General features: G+C 34.9%; 1 long non-coding RNA gene across 2 annotated transcripts in view; it reads right to left on the reverse strand.

The window, feature by feature from the left end:
• Positions 1-13,843, reverse strand: part of LOC141552760 (uncharacterized) — a 115,883-nt gene extending 102,040 nt beyond the window's left edge. Inside the window, exons 1-3 of one of the 2 annotated variants that reach the window (XR_012485243.1) lie at positions 13,659-13,843; positions 11,063-11,139; positions 5,415-5,480 (exon numbers count right to left, since the gene is read on the reverse strand). This is a non-coding gene — a long non-coding RNA (uncharacterized LOC141552760). The remainder of the gene's footprint in view (positions 1-5,414; positions 5,481-11,062; positions 11,140-13,658) is intronic. The other variant, XR_012485244.1, reaches the window with a different exon arrangement.
• Between the last annotated feature and the right edge of the window lie 653 nt (positions 13,844-14,496).

Genomic DNA, 14,496 nt, shown 5'->3' on the forward strand with positions numbered 1-14,496 from the left:
ATCAAATGTTGGCAACTATGTTGAGGCCAGCCTATTTGTCCGTTAGCAGTGGTCATCTTTTCCTTTAAAACCTCACACAGTCATTAGTTATAGCAACACAAATGCACCATATGTGATGCCATCTCCACTATACCACCTTTCTTTTATACAAAAACAGTATGGTCTTCTTGCATGTTCATCCAAACACAGATTTAGATAGCTTTATATATAGTAATCTTTGACATCTTGAAGGCTCTGTAGATGGATATTTAGGCATTTGATGATAGAAAAATGTATTGCTAATCTATCAAAATCTACTGATTCTACGTCCTGTTTCTTTGTCATGTGCATTATTCATTAATTCACTATTTTAAGCCAGTTATATTAATTAAGAAAAAAACCTCTTTGAATCCTGACATGAAATGTTTGCTATCTCTTCAATGTCTTAATGTAATTTTTAATCTATACAAAAAAAGTAAAGGCTGAATAACTATTTGAACAGTTCAATAACCTTACAAAATCACACTAGACAAATCTAATTATTTGTAATAAATTTGGAAGAGAGGTAATGAATTTTCTCCAAAAATCCAACCCAACTTAGCAAGCTTCTATTAAGTGAATACTTAATAGGAGGAGCACTGTGCTATGCAATGGGAATACATAGACAAAATTAAAAAGAACTCCTATTTACACCTTCCTGCAGATATAGAAAATATAGAGAAAAATGTCCATGGTAACTTGAGAAGGAAAGAGAGAACCTAATAATAAGAAGAAAAAGAATGGATTTTGGTGAATCATGAACTAAGCTTTGAAGAAAGTTAAGGATTCTAAAGAGTAAAATTGAGTAGAGAAAGCATTCCTTGTAAAGGGCACAACTTATGCAAAGGTATAGAAACAGAAACTAGAAGGTTGAGCTTTAGGAAAAGCAAGCAGGGTTGATTGGCTGGAGCATAGAACTAAATTGTGATGAGCTTTAAATACTAAGTTGGGAATTTGAATTTTATTTTTGAAACAATAGAAAACAATGTATGTCTTTGTCAAATTTTGGCAACTATGTAAAAGAAAAATTGGAGAAAGAAAGGCTAGGAGGGGTTAGGAGATAATTGACTAAATGAAAGAACAAGGTATAAACCAGGAGAGTTGTCTTGTGATTAGAGAGTAAGAGATACATGCTAAATGTATAAAGACAGGTAAATCTGATAAGAGCTCATAACTTATCTGATATGGTGGTATAAAGGGAAAAGCACAAAATGACCCCATGGTTGCAAATCTATATGACTAAAAGGATAGTGTTTCCCTCAACCACAATAAAGAAGTATGGAGAAAGAATGAAAAGTGAAAGGCACAGATGTGAAAAGACCAGTATAATTGGATCACAGAATATGTGGAAATGAGTGAAGTGACTGGAAAGATAAAAAGTGGCCATTTGGGGGAAGGTTTTGAATACTAAACAAAGATGTTTATATTTGATCTTTAAAGCAACAGAGAGCCACTGGATTAAGTGTGGTAAACAATCAGCAGACTATTATAATAGTCCAGGCTTGAGGTGATGAAGTGCTACAACAGGATAATAGGAATCAGTCTTAAAGGGGAGAAAGGATATGTGGTAGAGATGTTATAAAGGCAAAATAAATAGAAATGGGCAATACATTGCATATAGAGGCTGAAAGAGGCAGTTATTGTGATAATGACAAGTTATGAATTTGGATGACTGGATGATAATGGTATCTTTGACAATAATAAGGAAACTTGAAAGAAAGAAGATTCAACAAAAGAACTTGTATAAATATTTTTGTAAAAATAGTTTCTTTTCCTTTTTTTTTCTCTCTTTGGGATATAGACCCAGCAGTATTATCACCAGATCAAAGGGTACACAGTTTTGTGGTCCTTTCCTCTCAGTTCCAAATTGCTTTCCAAAGTCAGATCACAAATCAGTGCATTAGTGTCCCAGGTTTCCCACATTTCCTCTAACATTAATTATTTTCCTTTCTTATCATATTAAACAATCTGATAGGTGTGGGATGGCACCATAGAGCTGTTTTAATTTTCATTTATCTAACCAAGAGTGATTTAGAGAATTTTTTATATTACTAAAGAAATCTTTGATTTCTTATCTGAAAATTGCCTGTTCATATACTTTGACCATTTATTAATTAAGGAATGTCTTGGATTCTTATAAACTTGACTTGTCTCTATATATTTGAGAAATGAGACTTTAATCAGAAATACTTGCTATTAAAAAAATTTCCCCATTTTCCTGCTTTCCTTCTAATTTTGGTCATATTGATTTTGTTTGTGGAAAATCTTTTTAATTTATGTAATCAAAATGATCCATTTTATATTTTGTAGTATTATCTATATTTCATTTAGACCTAAATTCTTCCCTTATTCATGGATCTGACAGGTAAACTACTTTTTTCCCCAATTTTCTCATGGTATCACCTTTTATGTATAAATAATGTACTCATTTTGACTTTTTCTTGGTATATCATGTGAGATTTTTGTCTATGCATGATTTCTGCCATGTTGCTTTTCAGTTTTCCAAGTAGTTTTTGTCAAATAACAAAATTTTGTTCCCAAAACATATCTTTGGGTTTATGAAACACTTGATTTACTACAACGTACTGTGCTCCTAATCTATCCCTCTGATCCATCACTCTATTTCTTACCTAGTTCTAAGTTGTTTTGATTATCACCGCTTTCAATACAGTTTGAAATTTGATGTGACTAGGCCATCTTCTTTCACATTTTTTTCACTGATTCCCTTAGTATACTTAACCTTTTGTTGCTATTTTTCTAGCTGTATAAATTAAGTTTTGGGGTCTGATTTATATGGTACTTAATAAATTGATTGATTTATTTAGAATTGTCATTTTATTGTATTGCTTTGGCCTATTCAGGAGCAATTAATATTTTTCCTAATTGTTTATAACTGACTTTGTGTGAAAAGGAGAAATAATCTTATTCACCAAAAGTTATTTACAACTCCTAAGGAGACACATATATTCACCAACTAGAATAAATGGCCTCAAAAATCATGTTTATTACTAATATTCCTCAGTTCTGTTTTTTGCTTTGGTCCTTTATGACTGTTGGAGAGTTCTAATGAGTTCGAGGACAATTCTTCATATTCATCTGGTGATTTATTGTTACCAAATGTGTATGTGTGTGTGTGTGTGTATTTAGCTAGGCAGACAGATTCATTTATTCCTCACAACTATCCTATGAAGTAAGTAGTATAAATAGTATTATCATCCCCATCTTGCAGATGAAGTCACTTGCCTAATGTAATAGAATTGATGATAATTTATATACTTTAGATCACAAATCTAGAAAGGGACAAAATAAGACCTTGAAACAAGTCTCTTGATTCCAAGTTCAATATTTCTATTAATAACATGTTTTAAAATTCCTGTTTCCTTACCCACCCAGTTATCCATTTTCACACTCATTCAGATAGTCACCCCAGGAAGGGAAGCTGGAGGCAAGTTCAAATGTGACCTTATTCTAATAATCTATACTGTAGTCTGCTTTTAATATTCTTGTCCTTTCTTGATAAAAACTAATACATATTATGTAGGGTACTAGGCCAAATTATGTGTGAGACAGTCTGTGAACATTCCCATATGCCACATGACAATCTGGATAAAGGATATCCAAAGGAAGCATGGGACAGTATATTCCCTTCCAAACTCCCTTCTTCTCTGAATTTATCTAATCCTTACTCCAAGAAAAGCACAACTCACCAACACTACCCTCCATTCTCCTAACACCCTCTTTACATAGGCTCAGTCTTACCCAGCATCAGGAGCCTAAATGTTCCCCAGCGGAGTAAATACCATGAAGGGAATGTTTCCATATAGATGCCAAAACCTGTGTCTTTCATTGCCCTATTCTCAAATCTTCAGTCTCCCAATTGCCAATCAAGCAAAATTTAAACTATTTTGTCTTGGCATTGTAGAATTTCCACAATCTGGACTCAAAATGCCTTCCCAGATTTATTTTGCATTCTCCATATCCCCGCCAAATCAGTCAACTCTCTCCAAAGCATCTTGTGTGTTTTTTTTCCCTAACAATTTTATATTTAGGATCAAATGCAGAATTGTCTGAGGGCTTCAAAAGTTGTCTGATCCAACTCCCTTACTTTACACATAAGATCATTGAGGCCCAGAAATACTAAATAATTCATCCAGAGATACAAACAAGCAAAATATCAACTAATAAGTCCATCAGTAAATATTAATAGGTATCTATTACATTCTGAACAATTGCTAGACCTAGGATTACAATACACTTTTAAGTTTAATCTGCATAATCGACATTTTTCTTATAATTTTATTAAGTTTAGATAATCAACAAAAGATTTCTAAAGTCCTGATTTGTGGCATTTGCCAGCTTTTAAGTTTTGCCCTGAAAATTGAGCAACTGTCTCTCTTGGGCAGTGTGAGCTGGTTCCAACAAAACCCTCTCAGAATACAAATAAAGCAGATACAAAATAACCTTTGTGAAGTAAAAAGTAGCTGTTGAGTAGACCAGGAAATATCTTGTATAGAAACTGTCGCTTTGGTTAAGCCTTGAAGGCCCCTTGATGAGGATGAACAGTATTTTAGCTAGAATAACTGGTACAGAAGCAGAAAGATAACACCAAGTTGGCCAGGTTAAATGAACCATAGATTGTATGGACAAAGATAGATAGTAATAAGGCTCCAAAAGTAAGTTTGGGTCCTTTTATAAAGCACTGTAAATGCTGAACAAAGACAGTTTGACAGAGAGATGATATGGAAACTCCTGGAATTTGATGAGTAAGGAAGTGACAAGGTTAGACCCATAATAATCAATATGAACCCAATCTGAGACCTATAGTTGAGTGACAAGGAAGGGAGCTCAGATCAAGTTTCAGCCTGCTGTTTTGACTTTCCAAAACTGCAAAACCTTTTAGCTAGCTGAAAAATCAACAGAAGGCTACTGAAGCTCCAACCCAGAAGTACACCTACAGTTGTATCACCTAGGTTAGATGCTTGTAAAGTTCAGCCAAGAAGGGCAACAATTTGATTTAAATTAGACAATACTAGCTAGGCTCACTTAAATGCTTGCCAGTCCTAAGCAGCCCCTTTAATATAGCATTCAAAGCCTGAAGAAAATAGCAGCAGGATCCCCAAGAACATAAAGCAGGGCTCAACAATGTCCAGACATTCTCTTCAGAAGTATAGAGTCTGGCACTAACTCAAAATCTCAATTTGGAAAGTAAAACTAGAAGAATGAAAAACAAAAAGACTCCATTCATAAAGACTTATCAGAGTGACAAAATCCTAAGACAAAAATCCAGAAAAAGAAGATTACAAAAGAATAGAAAATATCAAAATAAGGCTTAAAGAAAAATGCAATTTTGACAGAAGTTCAACTAGAATTTCAGGAAGATAAACTCTATATCTTACCTTATCCTCTTTATACATCTCAAGGTGTAGAAAATTGCTTTGCACAAACTGGCCAAATAATCCCTACTGAATAAATGAAGGAAAAAAAACATTAATTGGGGTTATGTTTTTACTTTTCAATAAGAAATTAAATATTTTTGCCATAACTAAAATCATTAGCACCTCATAGCAAAGAAGGATTTCCTTTAATTTCCTCAGGGACAAGCCTGTCATTCCTTATTAGTATCCCAGAAATTTCAAAATTATTCAGAAAAGGGTCCCAATACATCGGGTACATCCTCTTTCCCATATATTCTGTACTTTCAAGGAACTCACAGTCTAATGACAGGTAACTATTTACAAACTAGGTTGATAAGTTGATAAATGGATGGATGGATGGATAGATAGATAGATACACATATATGTGTGTAAACATGTATAAATAGTAGTGGTGTGTTCATTTGTTTCAATAGTCTGTCTCTTCATAACTCCATTGAGGTTTTCTCCAATTCTGGAGTGGTTTGTCATTTTCTTCTCCAGCACATTTTATAGATGAAAAAATGGAGATTATATGTATGTATATATATGTATATATATATATATACATATATATATATATAAATACAAGCATATATGTATGCATATGTTATAAATTAGGTAAAATAATTACAGCGAAAGCATTAAAATTAAGGAGGATTTAGAAAGGCTTCTTGTAGAAGATAATTTTTTTAGAAGCCAAAGTAGCCAGGGGTCTGAAACAAGGAACAAAAGAACTCCAGGTATGGAGGACAGTCAGAGAAAATGCACAAAATCCAGATTCAATTTGTCTTGTATGAGGAACAGGAAGAAGGTCAATGCTACTGGATCAAAGAACACATGGAGATCAAAAAAGGTAAACCTAAAAATGTTAAGTCTACATGAAATTTGAAATCCTTCTCAGGAATAGCCATCATTTTCATCCATGTGTCTGCCTGTATTTCTTTAGGTACAAAGAAGAGGTCATTGGTGACATGTGTATTTCTGATACAACTCCAGCCTTCTACTATTGCTTAAGGCCTGTTGACTGAGTTTAGAGAAATGGTGATTGTGGGTATAACAGCAGACTCTTCCCAGAACACCAGGCTTTCTCTACAGTTTGTTCATAGTTTATTCACCAATTGAATGTATTACCAAACATCAGAAATTCTCTCTGAAGTCATTCTCCTTGGAAGAAAAACTATGTCAGGATAAAAGATCTGGATTTTTTGGTATCATGTGTAGCAGCCCAGAAAGGAAAACTGATTTCTGAAAGAAGGGTATTGCTTAAAAAAAACAAGCAAGCATACCAAAGCAAAAGCATTAACAGTGGGAAAGAGAATGAAAAAAGGAAATTTTCATTTTAGGACACTGTCTCTCTACCCCCAAGAAATGTAAACAGAAGTTCCTTCCTTGTTTCTATGCCCTATTGCAGTCCTGTTACAAGAACAAGCAGAATCAAGAGATCTTCAGATTGCAAGACAATTATGGGCTTTCTAATCTAATTACTAAGAAAGTATCCCCTCTATGAGAGCTCTGATAATTTAATTTTAACTGTTCTATTAATGTATGGTGGCTTTGTGCCTCAGTCTATTACAAAAACTACATGGGGATTAAGATTTTCATGGGAAAGGAAAACAAAAACAAACAATGCTAGAAGTAATAGACCTTTTTATGAGATATATTTTGCATCACAAAAAAGGAGACTAGGGAAAACAAGGATATAGAGAGGTGTTTGGAATGAAAGTTTCTCTGAGGAGAGAGATTGTTTTTCATATCTCTAGCACCTTACATGGCGCCTAACAATCAATCAAAAAAATTTTTTTTTATTAAGCACTTACCTTGTGCCAGGTACTATACTTAATAAATGCTTATTGAGGAAATAAATGTGCCATATAGATTGCTGACTTTTTCATCTACAACACATACTGACTGTATGACCCTGAGCAAGTAACATAACCTCTCAGTGCTCCAGACACCTCTCAAAAACCAAAAAAATTAAAGAGAAATTACAAATGTACATTGACAGAAGAGGTTCCTTACTAGGATGTCCCTATGTTGTGATTTTAAGGAAGCCAGGGAAATGAGAAGACAGGGATGAGAACAGAAAAAAATGCCAAGCACAGGGCCCGGCTAATGAAAACTATTGCAATTGGAGACTGACAAGAGATAAGCTTCAGTACCCTGGTGAAACTTTTGAAATAATATGGAATAGACTTAGCAAATGTTTATCTGTTCACATATATTAAGGACTTACTATATTCAAGGCTTTGTGGAAGGCATGAGGAAAAATGCAAAGATATATGAGACATGGTTATTGCCCTCAGGAATATAAGGTAAAATAAGGAGCTAAAACATGAAAAGGTAATATCATCAAGAAAATAGAATGCTACAGGTCTGATATGGGGGTTGAGGAATTGATGTCATGTTGCAAAGCCAGGTCCTTTGATTCCAGATGAATGCTCTTCTCACCACACATCACTGACTCTCTCTGCTGTGTGTCTTATTGTATGTACATCCCCACAGAAAGTCTTATGAATAAGGATGCTTTCTTAACTTCTTGAACTCTTCCACATAGGATACATGAAAAAGCTCAACATTGATGACTCTATCATGAAGCCAATGACAGTCACATCTCTTCAGTATTTTCTGAATCTTTTCAAGTCTCTCAGGTAGACCAATGTCAGAGATCAGAAGAACCAATCCATCAATGGTCAAGGGACCTTTACATTAGCTCATCCTTCTACAAACTTTTCAGTACTGCTGCAAACAATTTCAGCGCAGTCTGCTGCAATCACCAAACCAGAACACACAGTATCATTTTTTGCTATCTTCTCCCATTTGGTTACCTGAGTGGGCTTGCCTAAATCAAACCTGTTCAAAATGCAATTACACGCACCAGCGGAGATGATCTATTTTGGTCTCCTCCTCGTTTCAGGGAACATATTCCCAGCCCCATTCAGGAAGATGCATTTGGAAATGTATGCCAGAAAATGTAGAAAGAATAGGCACCCCCTCCCTTTGAAGATTAGTGTTCCTTGCCCAGGGGACCAATTTGCTTTATGCCAGATAAACTCATATCACCTTTTTCTTTAACATGCCCTTGTGACATGCAGAAGCCACCTGATTAGGATGTCATTATGATGTGGTGAGGCAGAGGAAGCAATCTTGGGCTGAGGTAATGGCAGTGTATCCACATTTGACTTTCAAATAACCTATGATAACTTTGCTGGGGAAGGATGGGCTACCTCAGTCTCACAAGAGGGAAAGGCGGGAGAATGCATTATTGATGCTCCAGAACATTCTCAATCCCCTCACCGATAGATGTCATGGCAGACATCTCCCACACTGTCATTTCTACATAAAAATGACTGACTGGCTCACTGAAGTCTAACTTGCTTCTCTTAGACTAATGAAGGGATAAGAAGTAAAGCTATGTCTCACTAGAAAATCATGAGTCTCTCTGTGACCAGAGAGTATCAAGGGCATCCTTGTGTCCATGAATACAGAGCTATAGAAGGAGCTGTCAGATCAAATGGACATTGAGAACTAGCAGTTCATCTTGGTGTCATGTCTGTGGAAGGAAAAATCATGTCTATGAGTCTAAAACTTTTGCTTCAAAACATTCAGAGATGAAATGTTAAGAAAGTTGTTTTACTTCACTGGGCTTCCATTTCTTTGTATGAGGTAGTGTAGTATAGTGGATAGAGAGAAGGCCTTAGAATCCAGGAAACCTGGAATTGAGTTCTGCTTTTGATATTTAATGGCTGTTTATTTAATGACCTCTCAATGCCCTGGAATTGTTGTTCAGTTATATGTCTGATTCTATGACCCAATTTGAGATTTCTTAGCAAAGATATTAAAAGTGGCTTGTCATTTCCTTTCCCAGCTCATTTGACAGATGAGGAACATCAAGAAAACAGGGTTAAGTAACTTGTCAAGGATCATAAAAAATCTGAAAACCAGATTTGAACTCAGAAATATGTCTTCTTGACCCCAGGCTTGGCACTCTATCCACTACATCACCTAAGTTATCTGTGGTACTCTGTGGTACTCTCCACATAAGTTGAAGAATATATGCCATTTTCACTGGGAAAAGAATATATTTACTGGTAACTTATATGGTAATAAAATCACAGGTTTTGGTCAAAAAGAAAAAAAAGGAGAAAAGCCCAGCTATTCTGAAAAGCACCCTGACTGTCCTTTTGTATAATTCAGATCAGAGCAGATGACACTTATTTGCTCAGTAGATATTAGACATCTTCTGTATATGATATACTATTCTAAATGCTAGAAGAGCTGACCAAAATAAAAGCAATATGGCCTCTACTTTTAAAGGATTTGCATAAAAGCAGTTCACATCCTATAGTATTTCCTTCATGTTGAGTAGTGAGTGAATGTAATAACAAGGCCATAATAGAAATAATGAAATTAAGTTTCAGGGAAATTGGTTAATTTGTCACAATCACACAGCTAGAAAGGATCAGAGATGGCACTTGAACCCAGGCCTTCCACCTCCAAATCCAGTGCTCTTTGCATTATATTGTGCTAACTTTATATATTCTGACAGAAAGATTTAATAAGATAGATTTGTGTTGCCCTAGGCAACCCTCTAATTAGAAAACAGATTTTTTTATCTTCTTTAATAGAGAGAATTTCCTGAAGAGGGAGCTCCCTAAACTGATTAAATCACAAGTCTGAACCAAAAATGATAATGGGATAGAGGATTTGAGAGGAAGTAATATGAATTATATTTCTAATTGTTCAAGGCTTTGAATGCCAAGGCAAGATTTGGACTTTATTTGGTACATGTTGGGAAACCATTGAGGGACTCTGAGCGTGGGAATGATATGATCAGAATTTCTGCTTTAAAAAGTTTTATCTTATATTTATATGAAGGATGGGAGGAAAGGGAGGGAATAAGAATTTATATAGCATTATGTGTCAGGCATTTATGCTAACTGCTTTTCAAATATCTCATTTGATCCTCATGACAGTCCTATGAAGTAGGTGTTGTTATTGTCCCTATTTTTGTAATTAAGAAAACTGAGGCAAAAGTCCAATGATATGCTTAAGATTCCACAGCTATTAAATATTCAAGGGCAGATTTGAACACAGATCTTCTTTACTCCAAATTTATTCCTATCCATTATACCACTAGCTGCCTCTGGCTGGATCAGAAAAAGGAAATAGGATGCAAGGAAACATATTAAGGGAATATGAAAATCTGTTTTACATTCCAAACCCTATGTTTTATCCATACCATAACCACCTATACTCTCTCTTCTTTTCCTCATCTTGACTCTCTGGTGCATCAGTTGACCTCTATATTGTTCTCTTCTCTTAAGTCCCCAAACTCCTTATCATATCATTGATTATGTCTAAATCACTTGTACCATTTGAAACTTTCATTCCTACATGCAGCTCAACAATTGTATAGAAAATCACACAACCATAATCACTGGGTCCACTACAATGTTACCTGGGGCCTGTTTTCCTTTTCATCTATACTATTGATCTAAATTCCATGGATTTAATTATTATCTTTATGATGATAGTTCTTAAATATACTTAAACAATCCTAAACTCTTGTCAATCTCTATTCTAATATCACCAACTGTCTTTCAACATCAAAATGAATAAGTGGTAGACACCTTAAATTCTTTCATTCCTCCTGAGATCTTCCATGGCTTCATCTCCCATATTTTCTCAACTAAGAATCTTGCCTCATCTTTAAAAAGAAAAAGAAAAAAAAATGAAGCCATTTATCAAGAGCTCCGTCTTCTCCTCTTTTTTTCTCATTACATTTTTTTTATCCTTGTCTCACCCTAAGAGGTTGCTCTACTCTTTTCTAAGACAAACTCTTCAATCTATATAAGTAATCCCATTCTATCCCATTTCCTTATATTGTCTGTTTTGTCATCCCACTCTTTCACTTATCTTGAATCTCTTCCTATCTACCAGTTCTTTTCCTACTGCCTACAAACATGTCCATGTCCCATTCATTCTCGAAAAAAATAAAATCCTCACTTGTTCTTCTATCCCTACTGATTATCGTTCCATATCTCTTCTGCCCTTAGTGGAAAAAATTTCTTGACAAGACCATCTAAAATGTTTTTGTTTTCTCTCCTCTCATCCTCTTGTTAATCCCCTAAAATCTGATTTCTGACTTCATCAACCCACCAAATTTGTTTTCTCCAAACTTAACAAACTTAACTAAACTGCCAAATCTAATAGCCTTTTCTGAATCTTCATTCTTCTTGACCTTTCTGCATCCTTTGACACTATCAACCACCTTCTTCTCCTTCCTCTTCTTTTTTTTCTAGATTTCCAGAACATTCTTCTCTGACTTCTCTGATCATTCCTCAATATTCTTTTCTTGGTCCTTATCAAGAACATAGCAACTAACATGCTGTAGGTGTCCCATTGGGCTCTGTTCTGGGTCCTCTTTTCCTTCATATCTATACTACTTCACTTGATGATATCATCTCCCCTGGTTTTAATCACTCTCTTTGTGATGATAGTTCTTAAATATATTTAAACAATCCTAACTGCTTTGTTGACCTCTACTCTCACCTCACAACTGCCTTTCAACATCAAAATGGATAAATGGTTAACATCTTAAACTCAACAACTCATAAACTGAACCTGTTACTTTTCCTTCTTAAATCTATCTTTTCTTTCTTCTCAGTTGCTATTAAGATCACCACCAGCATTTCAATTCCCATATATAACTAGGTAGTATACTGGATAGAAGAGTGAATCTAAAGTTAAGAAATAAGTTCAAATATGGCTTCAAACAATTACTAGCAAATCATTTAAATTCTGTCTCAATTTCCTCTACTATAAAGTGGAGATAACACTTACTTTGCAAAATTGTTGTAAGGATCAACTGGGATAACAATTGTAAAGCATTTACACACATGGCAAGCATTCTGTAATAGTTGGCTATCATCATTATCATTATATCTCATATGATCCCACACACTCTTCAATCTAATGACACTGGCCTCCTTGCTATTTCACAGTTTAAGACACTCTAGACATTTTCTCTGGCTATCATTCCTCATACCTGAAATGCCTTCATCCCTCATTTCCCCCCCCCGGTTTCTTTGGCTTCCTTCGAGCACTAGCAAGTCTCATCTTCTACAGGAAATGTGTGTGTGTGTGTGTGTGTGTGTGTGTGTGTGTGTGTGTGTGTGTGTATAAAGACACCATGGTTGTTTGCTTGTTTTCCCCAGTAGATTGTGAGCTCTTTGAGAATAGGGATTGTCTTTTGCCCTTTTTTGTTCTTCCCCACACTCTTCTTAGCACTTAGCACAGTGCATGGCACGTGGCAGACACTTAATATCTTTGATTGACTGACGAAAATAAGCAAACAAGGGATGTTAATGGACAGGGTAAGACAAAAAATATTTCAAGAGACTGCAAAAATAGTATCTACAAGACCGCTCCATATGATTATTTAGTTATCTGTGTCAAACAGAAAGAGTAGACATGATTTGTCTTTTTAGTCTTTCAAACAAATGTCATTAACAATGTATTTAAAAACATAAGTTCAGAACCTTCACTTGAGGTTTGGCCATGGTTCATTGAAAGACTATTGGATTTGAATTCAAAAGTTCCCAAGGTTCCCTGCCTCTGAGGGTGTGATTCCAAGATCTTATCTAAGGTTTAGTTTTCATAGTTGTAAAATGAACAAGTAGAATAAGATATATATAAGAATAAATGTATAATTAACCACTTTGACTCATCACCTTACCCCTTACCTTGTCTCACCTAAGATGGTAATAATATGTAATCTCTCTAATGTTTTGCAGACCTTTTTGATTATATGAATCCCATCTGTGGAATCTTTTTTTACAGAAGGCACCAGTAGAAACTCTCAGATGCTCCTTTTATTTTTAAAAGAAAAGCATCTGCCCCTTACTTGATCTGTTTCTGTATCTAAAATACAAAATGTGAATACCTTGCTATGTTTTTAAGTTCTCAAAAGTACCTTTTTTTGAAGTAATGATGAATAAAAAAATAATTCCCCTTACTTCCCAAAAGAAAAAAAATTAGGGACCAGAATTTTTCAATGTTTTTCATTTTTCTGCATGCTTACCACTTTCTGCAAATGTCCAAATTCAGAAAAAAATTATGAATTTCCTGAATCCATCCACTTTGTGAGGGGGAAAAGTAAGTGATGGATTCTTTAAAAAATTTGAGTTCATCAAACATTATCAATCCACATTTATGAATACCTACACAGTCCAGAGTACTGTGCTAGGAGAGCCAGTACAATGTAGGTTCCTGGAGAGAAGGACGATTTGTTGTTTTTTTTGTTGTTGTTGTTGTTTTATCCAAAGGTCTAGTATAGCAAGACCTGCTCAAATTCATTGCTTAAATATATGATGATGACATTGGTGAATCTCATCCAGTACCTGAACAGGAATTCCTGGCAAGTAGAAGAGAAAGAAAGAAGCACCTTTGAAGTTTCAACAATGTTGTGAGACATTGTGATGTTTTACAAATATCATCCTCATAATAACCTTGACAATTATGTGTTATTATTTCTCCCATTTTACAGTTGAGAAAACTGAGGCAGAGAATGGTTAATTGATCCTTGTCAATTGTAAAACCTAGAATGGGTTTGAATTCATGTCTGCCTGACTGCAGGTTCTAAATTTTATCCACTACACTCCCTATTTACTTCTGCTAGAAGTCATCTAGCCTGAGCTTGAAGTTCTTTTGTCATGGGGACCTTAGCTATTTTTTAAGACAAATACTTTTGGAAAGCTCTAATTCTTATTACAAAATAGATTTTTTTTTTTTTTGCAAGGCAATTGGAGTTAAATGACTTGGCCAGGGTCACATAGCTAGTAAGCATCTGAATACAAATTTGAATGTTAATTCTCCTGCCTCCAAGGCCAGTACTTCACCACCTAGCTGCCCCACAAAGTAATTTTTTCTTGCCCCAAGCTCCAATATACACGATAGCAATTAAGTACTTAGAGATGCAAAAGACTTCCTCCACAAAGATCATTTCTTAATATAAAATCCGTTTTTTTTATCTATACTGAATTTACTAATCTCATTCAAATAG

This window comes from Sminthopsis crassicaudata, chromosome 1 (genome assembly GCF_048593235.1).
Source record: "Sminthopsis crassicaudata isolate SCR6 chromosome 1, ASM4859323v1, whole genome shotgun sequence".
Taxonomy (NCBI): domain Eukaryota; kingdom Metazoa; phylum Chordata; class Mammalia; order Dasyuromorphia; family Dasyuridae; genus Sminthopsis; species Sminthopsis crassicaudata.